Below are 10,882 nucleotides of genomic sequence, written 5' to 3' on the forward strand. Positions count from 1 at the left end.
ATGATTGTTGAGCCTTCGTCAGTTTCCGTAGGACTTGTGGAGACCTCTGAAGTAGGGTAACTAAGTCTCCACTTTACACTTCCCAACAACCCGTTATATGATTACCACAGCCAGATACAAACACTATAAACACTATTCTACCATTTTCAAGTAGTTTGGGATCCATACTAAAAAAAAAACAGTGTGAAAGCAATGGAAATTACGAGCGCGTCTGATCGCCGCACTTGCGCTAGTTCGCTCTAGGCACTCTGTCATTTATTATTCATAAAACCCCTCACACTTTATATTTCTATTACTATATCACACTTATATATATCTGGAGTCTTTCTCCATAAGTTTCATTCAGTCGTATTATTTTATTGTCACTGAAGTCATTCTATTTTTCAGTCAGTAAAATACGTAGAGAGCCACGGATTCACTCTCACTGTTATAACATAAATTATTTGTACTCATATTCTTATATTACTAATTACTTACATTACTATTTACATTTTCTATTCTATTTTCAATATTTACCCTTCTATTTTACTTACAATATGTTATTCACTGTCACTTTCAGTAAGATGAAACTATAATACACTGTTCAATCATATGAACTGAATATCCATTGCTTTCACCTGCTATTTACACATTATTTACACATTATTTACACATTATTTCCAAATAATTCTGTTTCCACACTTGCACTGTTAGAACTGCTTCTGGCTGTGATAATCGAAGAAGCAGGTTACACAGAGGGGAACCTGGCATTCAGCGCACTGCCAAGAGGTGCGTTTATGCTCAGGTGTGCGGCGTGTGGTATGCGCACATACCTGACACCTGCGAATCGCAGCCTTCCTTTTCCCTGTGGCAGGCATTAGCTCAAGTCTGTGCCGATCCATATACGCCCTCTGCTCAAGTCGGTCAGGAAGTGTAACTGGATGGCGCCTTGGAGTTGCTGCTAGCACCTTACCATATTTTTCCAGCAGCTGCTGGACACAAGTCCTGGCGAACAACCTCAGGGAGAAGGACTTGGGTGGCTTTACCTTCATCTTGTACAGGATGAAGGAGTTCAGCATCGTCATATCTATGAGATGCAGAAAAACTTTCCTGTACCACCTAGTATTCTTCCTGAGGCAGTCGATCTCACCAATCATCATGTCGGACTTGTCCACCAGCCGCATGTTTATATTATAGTCCAACACAGCATCAGGTTTCATCACAGGTTCGCCTGTCCTACGGTCGACCTTCCCACTGTCTCTCATCTCCCCCTTATGTACGGTGGTGAGCATGTGCACGACTCTCTTGTCATGCCACCGTATTGCCAGCATCTTCTCAGACTTGCGTAGGTGCACGTCTCCTCGCTGCGAGTTTCCCGCCTCTGGGAATTTGGGGAAGTTGGCACGATTACGTTTCACAGTGCCGCAGGAGCCAATGCCGTGCTCAGAAAGGTATTTGGCAAGTTTCGGTGCTGTATAGTAGTTGTCTGTATACAGCACATGATTCCCACCAAAATACTTTTCTAGGAGCAATTTAACTACACAGCCTGAGAAGCCAAGGGGGTGTGTTTTATCGAGATCGACAGTGCTGGCTGAATATATGACGAAGTCAAGGATGTACCCCGTCTTACAGTCGCACAGTACAAAGAACTTAATTCCAAAGCGATGGCGTTTGCTTGGAATGTACTGGACAAACCGAAGACGTCCTCTGAACAGAACCAAGGACTCATCAATGACAACCTTCTGAAATGGGTGGAAGAATGACATGAACTTATCCTTCATTCTGTTCAGAATCTCCCGGATCTTCCAGAGTGGGTCGGTTTGGGAAGGTACATCATTATCGGCAAAGTGCAGGTTTCCCATGATGTTCCGGAAGCGATCTCTGGCCATGTACTTGTTGAAGGTCGGTGAGGGTAGTAAGGGGTCCATGGACCAGTATTCTTTCAACTCATGCTTCTTGGAGTGTGGCATAAGAAGCATGAGGGCAAAGAACACATACAGCTCCTGCACTCCCAGCATAGTCCACTGTTGCATCTTGGCTGCACCTGTACCACTAGCAGCACGTTGTGATTCGAACCTGTTGGTCTCATCACATATGTGCTGCATGACTTCGTCATCTAGGAAGGCCAAAAGGTAGTCGACACACTCAGCATTTTCGTCCATAGTGAAGGCAGGCTGAACTCCTGACGAGCTCTCATCGAAAACCAGGTTTTCGGGGACAAAATCTGACCCTTCCGTCCACGCGAAGGCGTCCAGGATTCCCTAGCGTGGCGGTGGAGGGATGGTGGTGGTGGTGGTGGTGGTGGAGGTTGGCTGAGAGGGAGGCTTATCTCGGTCAAGGTCACTCGCACTGACCTTAGGTTGCCGTACAGCATTAGCAGCCCTTACCCTACTAGCTACACTACTTCTCACTCTCTTAGATCTACCTCTACCTCTACAGCCGGCCTTCACTGTTGATGCTGGTGGTGACTCCGACGACGAAGACTCCGGAGATAACTCAGCCAACGATGATGACGAGATGAGTAAAGAGGGGCTTTGGGAACGGGGAGGTGAATGCTCTCGTGACTCATGGCGGGCTGGATCACGTGGGGGCATTGTTCTGGGGCTAACACGCCGCCTTTTCACTCCCTTCCCAAATTCTTTTCCTTCCTGCACTAAACGCTCCTTTCCCTTGGAGCTAGACACAGATTCACTGGTAGGAGCACTTGTTGTCACTGTTTCTGGCGCGATAACTTCACCCGGCTCATCACACGATTCACCGGAATCGTCAAAATTGCTGTCCATTATTATCATCGACAATTCAGCAAGTTCTCGTGCCACTGCAGAGTCACTGAGGCCTATCCTGCTTGCCTCAACAGTTTTCTTGGGGGTAGAGGTCACGGGGCCCTTTGCAATGGGCGCAGAAGTGGCAGGAATGGCGGGGCGCGAGTGCGACATGTTGTCTCTGCAGTGGAGGACAAGGAACTAAATGCTGCGGCTTATCTGAGAAGGGAAGGGTTGACAATGACACTTTAGGCTGACTGCTGCTAACTTACAGGCTAATTTTTTATAGGCAGAAAATCTCGGCAATAAATAAAGAAATAGGTAGTTCCAGGTGAATGTAAATGTCAATTAGGATTCTCCCTTCCTTTCTGAAATATATTTTTATTACAGACATCGATTACAAGGCATAAATCAAAGGGGAAATTACCGTGGTAATGTAGCGAATGAATGCACGTGAGGTTTTATCAGGTGATAATTTGGCAATTTCTGGAGTATAACACTATCACTTACCTGTTTTTTTTTTGGTATATATTATTGGGTAAAAATATTGGGCATAGGGCTTATTTCAATTGATGAAATGTGTGGAAAAAGAAGGGGGAAATTTCCGTAGCGCAGCGCGGCGTGGGAGGTGAGAGGAGAGGGTAATGGAGGGCAGGTAGGGAGGGGAGTCACGAAGGGGGTAAATTATCTGAGAAGGGAAGGGTTGACAATGACACTCTAGGCTTACTGCTGCTAACTTACAGGCTAATTTTTTATAGGTAGAAAATCTCGGCAATAAATAAAGAAATAGGTAGTTCCAGGTGAATGTAAATGTCAATTAGGATTCTCCCTTCCTTTCTGATATATATTTTTATTACAGACATCGATTACAAGGCATAAATCAAAGGGGAAATTACCGTGGTAATGTAGCGAATGAATGCACGTGAGGTGTTGTCAGGTGATAATTAGGCAATTTCTGGAGTATAACACTATCACTTACCTTTTTTTTTTTTGGTATATATTATTGGGTAAAAATATAGGGCATAGGGCTTATTTCAATGGATGAAATCTGTGGAAAGAGAAGGGGGAAATTTCCGTAGCGCAGCGCGGCGTGGGAGGTGAGAGGAGAGGGTAATGGAGGGCAGGTAGGGAGGGGAGTCAGGAAGGGGGTAAAATAGCTAAAATGTCAACAATGGATGGGAGTACAGATGAGATTTGGAGTGCTGACTAGTGTTGGACATTGGCAGTACTGATATATGATACAAGCCACCACTTGAGAGCCCGGGATAATTCAAAATAACACAGAATCACAAAAGTGATGCCCCGCGGTATGATTCATTGTAGCCGAGCGTTATGAAAGTGACGCCCCGCGGTTAAGGGGTTAATGTGGTGTCAGATGCCAACCCACACACCTGAAAGGCATAGTCCAGCTTATTATCTTCTAACTAATAAGGGACTTATACATCATTGATAAAGATTTCCTGTCAGCTCCTCATGAAGCAGTTGGTTGGGGCATCTATCTATCTATCTATTACCATATGCCCTAATACTGTAAGGGGTGGCCACAAACAAATTGCCTCCATGTCGCCCTGTCCCCCGCCATTTCACTGCGCTGCTCCCAGCTCACACCCCCTTCTCTCATATGGCTCTCCACTCCATCCCTCCATCTCATCCTTGGCCTCCCCTTCCTTCTACTCCCCCTCGACTCCACTCATATACACTCTCCTCGTCAGTTGGTCACTCTCCATCCTCTCCATGTGGCCAAACCAGGCACTTCGTTTTCCTGGACAAATCTAGTGTTACGTTATACAACAGTTTGACAGAGAAAGCTCTGTCCCTGAAGAAACTGGAAATAGGCAAATTACCTCTTTAACCGCAAGCACAGAGCTTCATTAGTATACCATGTCACCACGTCATATCATTGACTTTATGGATATCCAAGAACACCCCAGAGACAAATGTCTCTGAAATGGTATGCCCTAAATTCATTTAATGCTTTACTGTACTACTGCATTTCCGGAACCCACATTGTTATATAACAAATTCCTCTACCCTAAAACAGAATGAAGCCTATTATTAACCATTCGTTCCATGATATCGTGTAGACAAGAAGTCAACAGAAGAGGACGAAATGAAGTGGGATTCATAAGATGACCAACCTGCTTCTTGGATATCAGTATGACATGCACTAAATGACATGCAGCTGGAAACTTTTGGAACGCCCAAAGCTCATTGTAAAATGCCCTCAGCCGGCTTGTAGCAAGTAGACAAACCCTTGAGAAAGCTGTCCTGTTTTGAAGAAATTCTGAAGTATCTAGGAAGCTGCTATCCTCCAGGCTTGGCAGATAGCTGTAGTAAGAACTAGTCTTTAGTATAGTGTCACCTGGGAATTAAAGTTTTTTTGGACCTTGTCAGTATTTTTTATATTAAAACCTATACTGTACATCTGGCCAGTCCCCTCCAGTTGGAAGCTTTCATGTTAGCTCATGCGACAGTGCAAGGATCGTGACGTGTAGCATCGTCATGGTAACGTCACTCTGCCCTAGCACATGCACCAACTTCACTCCATTGGTGAGGGTGTTGCCAGTGCTCTGAACGCTACCCTATTAGAGTGATATGGAACACTCTGGACCTGCCACCCTTGCTGATCTTAAGGTCGACCTAGCACTCATTGATGACGACATCCCATCTGAGGATGCTTGGCACCCGACTTGACCTTCACAGACACCAGGACTCCGCAAATACTGCAGTCACAGTGACTCCCAGGCTGCCTCAACCTGTAGCCCCCCATCATATCACTCAGGGCTCAACCTCCACCAAGCACCCCATGGAACATGCTTTGGATGTCAACAGTGAACCATCGTCTCCTACTGCAAAAACATCCAAGCGCAATGAGTCTTCTTCTCAGTGCAAAGTTCTAGATCATTTCCTCCCTCGCCTCACTCCTCAGTAGACACCGTCCCAGCCTGCACCAGTTCCTCTGACTTTTCCTCCCTGGGTTGAGTATGTTAAACTCCTCTTCAAAGAGTACCTGACTGTCATATGAAGCTTCTTTGGCTATCGAGACATTTCGTCTCAATCGGGAGCTAGCTGAGGTTAAGATGTCTGCTGTCAACTCCAACTTTGTCTGTATCTCAAGACGATGTACGGACATCATATACAGGATCACGAGTGGTGATTTCCTGTCCTTGTTCCTGGATGTTCAAGACTCAGACGATAGGCCTCATAAGTTCCCTACCTACCTCATCACCTGCTACCCTGTTGGCACAGACCCTTCCTTGACCAATGAACTACCTGGCATCCACACCGCTCGTCATTTCCATCAAAACAGGGTGCCCATCAACCGACTACTTGTCACTTAGAGTCTCCCAGACCCTCCTCCATCAGCTACCAGTTTCATTTTCCTCCCTTGTCTTCCATCCTGTGAGCTGTGCAGAATGAAGGACGAACAGCCGTGGTGCTTCAAATGCTGAGAATCGGATGTATATCACGCCACTTCTCTGCCTCAGAGGACTGTGCATGGTGTGCTGTCAACCATGCCTCCCGGACTTGCCCATATCGCACCCATTCACCACCCACTACTGCTGCTATCACTTCTACTTTGGAATTGCTACCCTTACCTGTACCGGACACCTCAAATGGAGATATCTTCATTGTTACAAACCAGGAGTCAGTGTGTGGCATGGTTGTACCAAACATTCAAGATGCACTCTCCTCCCAGCAAAATGTCCACACTCTCAGTCTGATGGCTGCATTACTGAAAGATGATGACATGCTGATAACTGGGGACGAATTGCAATGTTCTGTCATTAGGAGAAAGGCAACAGCCTTTGGGGGTGATAGCATCACTTACCCTATCCTTTGCCCATTCCTGAAAGACCCTGGCAACCCACTGTTACAGCTACGAGTATACAATCATCACTTTAATAAGGGATATGTGCCTAATGCCTGGACCTCCAGCATGATTGTGCCCATTGTGAAACGTGATACTGACAAATTAAGACCTATTTCCCTCACTTCCTGGTTCAGCAAGGTGCTAGAAAGCATCTTCCTTACCCATCCTCTGTTTCAGCTGGTGGACAAACTCTCACCCAGACTGTATGGTTTTCTGCCACAAAGAAGTACACACCACTGTCTAGTGGAACTCTTCCCCAGCAGTGTTGCAGCATTCATTTATGTTAAAAGTGCCTTTGAAGTTGCAAACAGAGATATCATCCTCGATCAGCTGGTGCAGCTTGATGTTCAAGGAAACCTCTTGAGATGGTTATGCCTCCGTAATAGAACCCCATGTGTCCTTTTTAAGGGTGTGCATAGTTCCTCCAAGGCCTTTGAACTCGGCACTCTGCAAGATGGTGCTCTAAGCCTGTTTCTTTTTAATGTCTTCATGCACTGGTTACTCTCTCTTTTTCCCAATATTCCCATAGTCACTATTACCTGTAATGCCGATGATATCGTCATTCACTCTAGCTCTCCAGAAGATCTTTAATGCTTCCTTCAGTATTCTATCAGTCATCTTCCACTTGTGGCCTCATCCTCTCCGGAGAAAAATAAAATCTTTTCTCTCTGCTATCCAGGAACGCTTCCAGAATTCACCGTAGGAAATAGTGCCATCCCCCTGTGCAGGCAGTACTTTTACCTGGGTGCACCTGTGTGAATTACCCCAACCAAACCTGTAAGACAACGTGTTCATCCCGTCGTCCAAGACCTCCTAGACTGGCTGCAACAGCACTTAATTTCCCTCAAGTGGCTCACCAACAATGCTGCCAGAATCTCTATCCCTGAGGCCAGAACTACGTACTTTGTATTCATACAGTCGGTTGTTGGTTACCTCTCCCCTGTTCTCAGTCAACTCCCGAAGACATCTTTAGAACCTATTGAAAATTTTCAAAACAAAGCATTGAGATACATCCTGGGCTGTCCTATTTCTGCTAGAATAGTGAACATGCAAACTGAACTAAATCCCCCCCCCCCCATCCCTTGCTGAGAGAATACATGCCAATGTCTCTTACTTTAGCATCAAATGCCTCCATTCTCCCAATCTTGCCCCTCAATATTCTTGTGTCATCAGAACTTCATTTGACCCTGTTGCATCTTGGCGTCCACTTAGGCCAGGCGTTCGTACCCTCGTCAATACAGCCTACTCCATCTACAAAGACTTAATGTTCCTGTGGCAGAAGTGGATCATGGTCCACCTTCCTGGAGAATTCCTCATCTTAAAGTCTGCTTTACTCCTACATCCAAGGCAGACCTACCACTCCTCCAGAAACAATTAGCATTGGAGACCATTGCAAGAGTGTCTTCCTCAGTTCTTGCCGCAAACCATCTCTACATTGACAGTTCCTTGCAAGCAGATGGGGTGCTGAATGTGCCATCTACTCACCCGATTTGGACCCACCAGAGGGCAATCAGGTGGGCCGTGGACTACTGAACTCGTCTAGCTCTACCTACTGGTAACTACAGGGACTACTACGTGCAGTTAGTCTCCTCTCTCAGCATAGACTGAATGGTGTAGTTATCTGTGACCCTCGGTCTGCCCTTCAAGCCATCTTGTCTCAGAAACCCACATGCCACTGCTTAGTTCAACAAATCTTAAGTCAGTTAGTTTTAGCTCATGAAAATTCTCTTACCATACAGCTTTTGTGGATTCCTTCACATTTCGAAATTGCAGTCAGTGATGCTGGTGACAGCCTCACGAAAAATGCCTGTGGACTGCCTCTACATGATAACGCTACATCCTCCCTCTTCTGCTACATAATGATGATACATTCAGCCACCCTTCTCCCTGCACTCCATCACAGGAACATTGAGTGGGCTCAAAGTGTATCCACCTAACACTACAACCACTTGTGTCTATCTCCTCCCAAGTATAGTCGACATGGGCTTATAGTTCACAGGCACAGTGTTGTGTCTTCCCTACTTCAGCTAGGATATCGTCCTGTATGGCAAGCCCATGAGACAGGGCACGTGTCTCACTTCTGCAGGCTATGGGACCATCCTAACGCCAACAACCTTCAGAATTATTGCCTTCAGCGTCCCTCACTTAGAGATCTACTGCATCAGGGACAATTCCTGACTGATATATGTAATTATCTACTCACAGACAATCACATACTATAGATATCAATCTCGTGCGATATGCACACTTTGGTGTTTACTAATTCCTGTATTTTAAACTCCAATACATCTGTGTAACAAAACATCTTGCCCTGCAAGACACGAGTTCCTCCGTACATAATACTTTAGTGGATGCTAACTCCTGTTTTGTAAACTGCAATACATCTATGTGATAAAACAGCCTGCCCTGTGAGACACGAGTTCCTCTGCACATAATAATGTCTTTTGGTGGATACTAGCTCCAGTATTGTAAACTCCAATATATCTGTGAAACAAAACACTGCCCTGCGAGTCACGAGTTCCTCTGTACATAATACTTAGGTGGATGCTGACTCCTTTATTGCAAACTCCAATATATGTACAGTATGTAACAAAACAGCGTGCCCTGCGAGACACGAGTTCCTAGGTATATAATACTTGGCCTCATGGTCCTGCTACTAGGTATGTTGTCCTCTGAGCTTAAATAATTGATGAAGGAGAATGCTCTCAGCCTAATCAAGGTTGTCCTCTTTATGATGTTGGTATCTGGTCAACGACTGGTGTCTTTACACGATTTTAGGGCAAGGAGAAGTTCATTCATCACAAACTCTTAGTTATATGGAAAGTTTATGGCCTCTGGCAAAGTCTAACACTTGTAGCTCAACCATGCATTTATGGTCTTGTGGTAGATGGGGGCGCCCATCATCCACCCACTTAGTGTAGTGATACCCTGTTTTTAGGGTAGCTCTACATCGAGTGGCAAGCCAAATGATTTCCTGTAAACCGGGAAATCATTTACAACGCTGGGTAGTAACCTTATAACCAAACGACACGTGTTACCTACGTGACACCAAGTGGGTTGGCAGAGGGTTAGTGCCCCTCCCAGGAAAACAACTAACTATAAATATGATCAAAAAGCCTCGGACCAGGACTGACCAAATGATGACGACTAAGGACCATACAAAGGACATGATACGGACGGCGACCTGGAATATAAAGGGTGCAAATGGTGAGGTGAGAGAGAGAGAGATTGTCCAGGTGCTTGAGGGTGCGAAAGTGGATGTATGTGGATTAACTGAAACTAAATGGAGAGGAGCGTGAGAGAATGGGAGTATGGATGGGGTATATGTGCAGGAGTAGGTGAGAATGAGAGGGCAAAAGAAGGAGTGTGTATTGTGGTGAGTAACAAATGGAAGGAGAATATAAGAGAATGGATCAGTTGGTTCAAAGATTGTGTGGGTAAGACTTAAAGTTGGACTAGACATATGGGAAATTGTGGGTGTGTATGCGCCAATGCAAGCTCGTGCAAGCAGAATGAGAGACGAGTTCTGAACAAATATGGAAGTGTGCATGGAAAAGTTTGAAAGGAATGAGAGAGTGTTTTTTATTGGTGATATGAATGGTAAAGTAGGGAATGTGAAGGTGGATGGAAAAGTTGGTGAGTGGGATGTGCCTGCTAAGATAGATGAAAGTGGCAGTGCTTTAGTGGACATTTGTGCTGGGAGGGGGTAGGTGATAGCTAATACCCTCTTCAGGCACAAAATGATCCACAGGTATACATGGTGAGTGATGAGAAGGGTGGATGGTGTACTGAATGAAAGGAAGGCAATGATTGATTATGTGTATGTGGATGAAAGGACGCGAAGATGTGTAATGGATGTAAGAGATTGTAGAGGCTGGGGGAGTGGACTTTCTGACCACCACCAAGTGGTGGTCAGAATCAAGGTCCAAGTAAAGTGGAGAAATAGAAGAAGGGAAGGACGGGGGGAAGGAGTAGATGTAAAGAGAAAGGAAAGGTTACAAGAGGATGAGAAAAAGGCAGAAGATAAGAGAGAAGTGGAGGAACGACTAGGTAAATACGAACTGGAGCAGATGAGGGATGTGGAAGGTGTGTGCAAGATTTTCACAAAGGAAATATGTGCAGCATGTGAGGTGGTGTGTGGGGTGAAGAGAAGACGAAAGGGGGTGCAAGGAACAGCATGATGGAATGAAGAGGTGAGACAGGCTGTGGCACAAAAGAAGTAAGCATATAATGGATGAATGAGAAAAAGGGCGTGGAAGAAGATGAG

The sequence above is a fragment of the Coenobita brevimanus genome, chromosome 109 (genome assembly GCF_032717465.1).
Source record: "Coenobita brevimanus isolate Jiangsu-jjx chromosome 109, ASM3271746v2, whole genome shotgun sequence".
Lineage (NCBI taxonomy): Eukaryota > Metazoa > Arthropoda > Malacostraca > Decapoda > Coenobitidae > Coenobita > Coenobita brevimanus.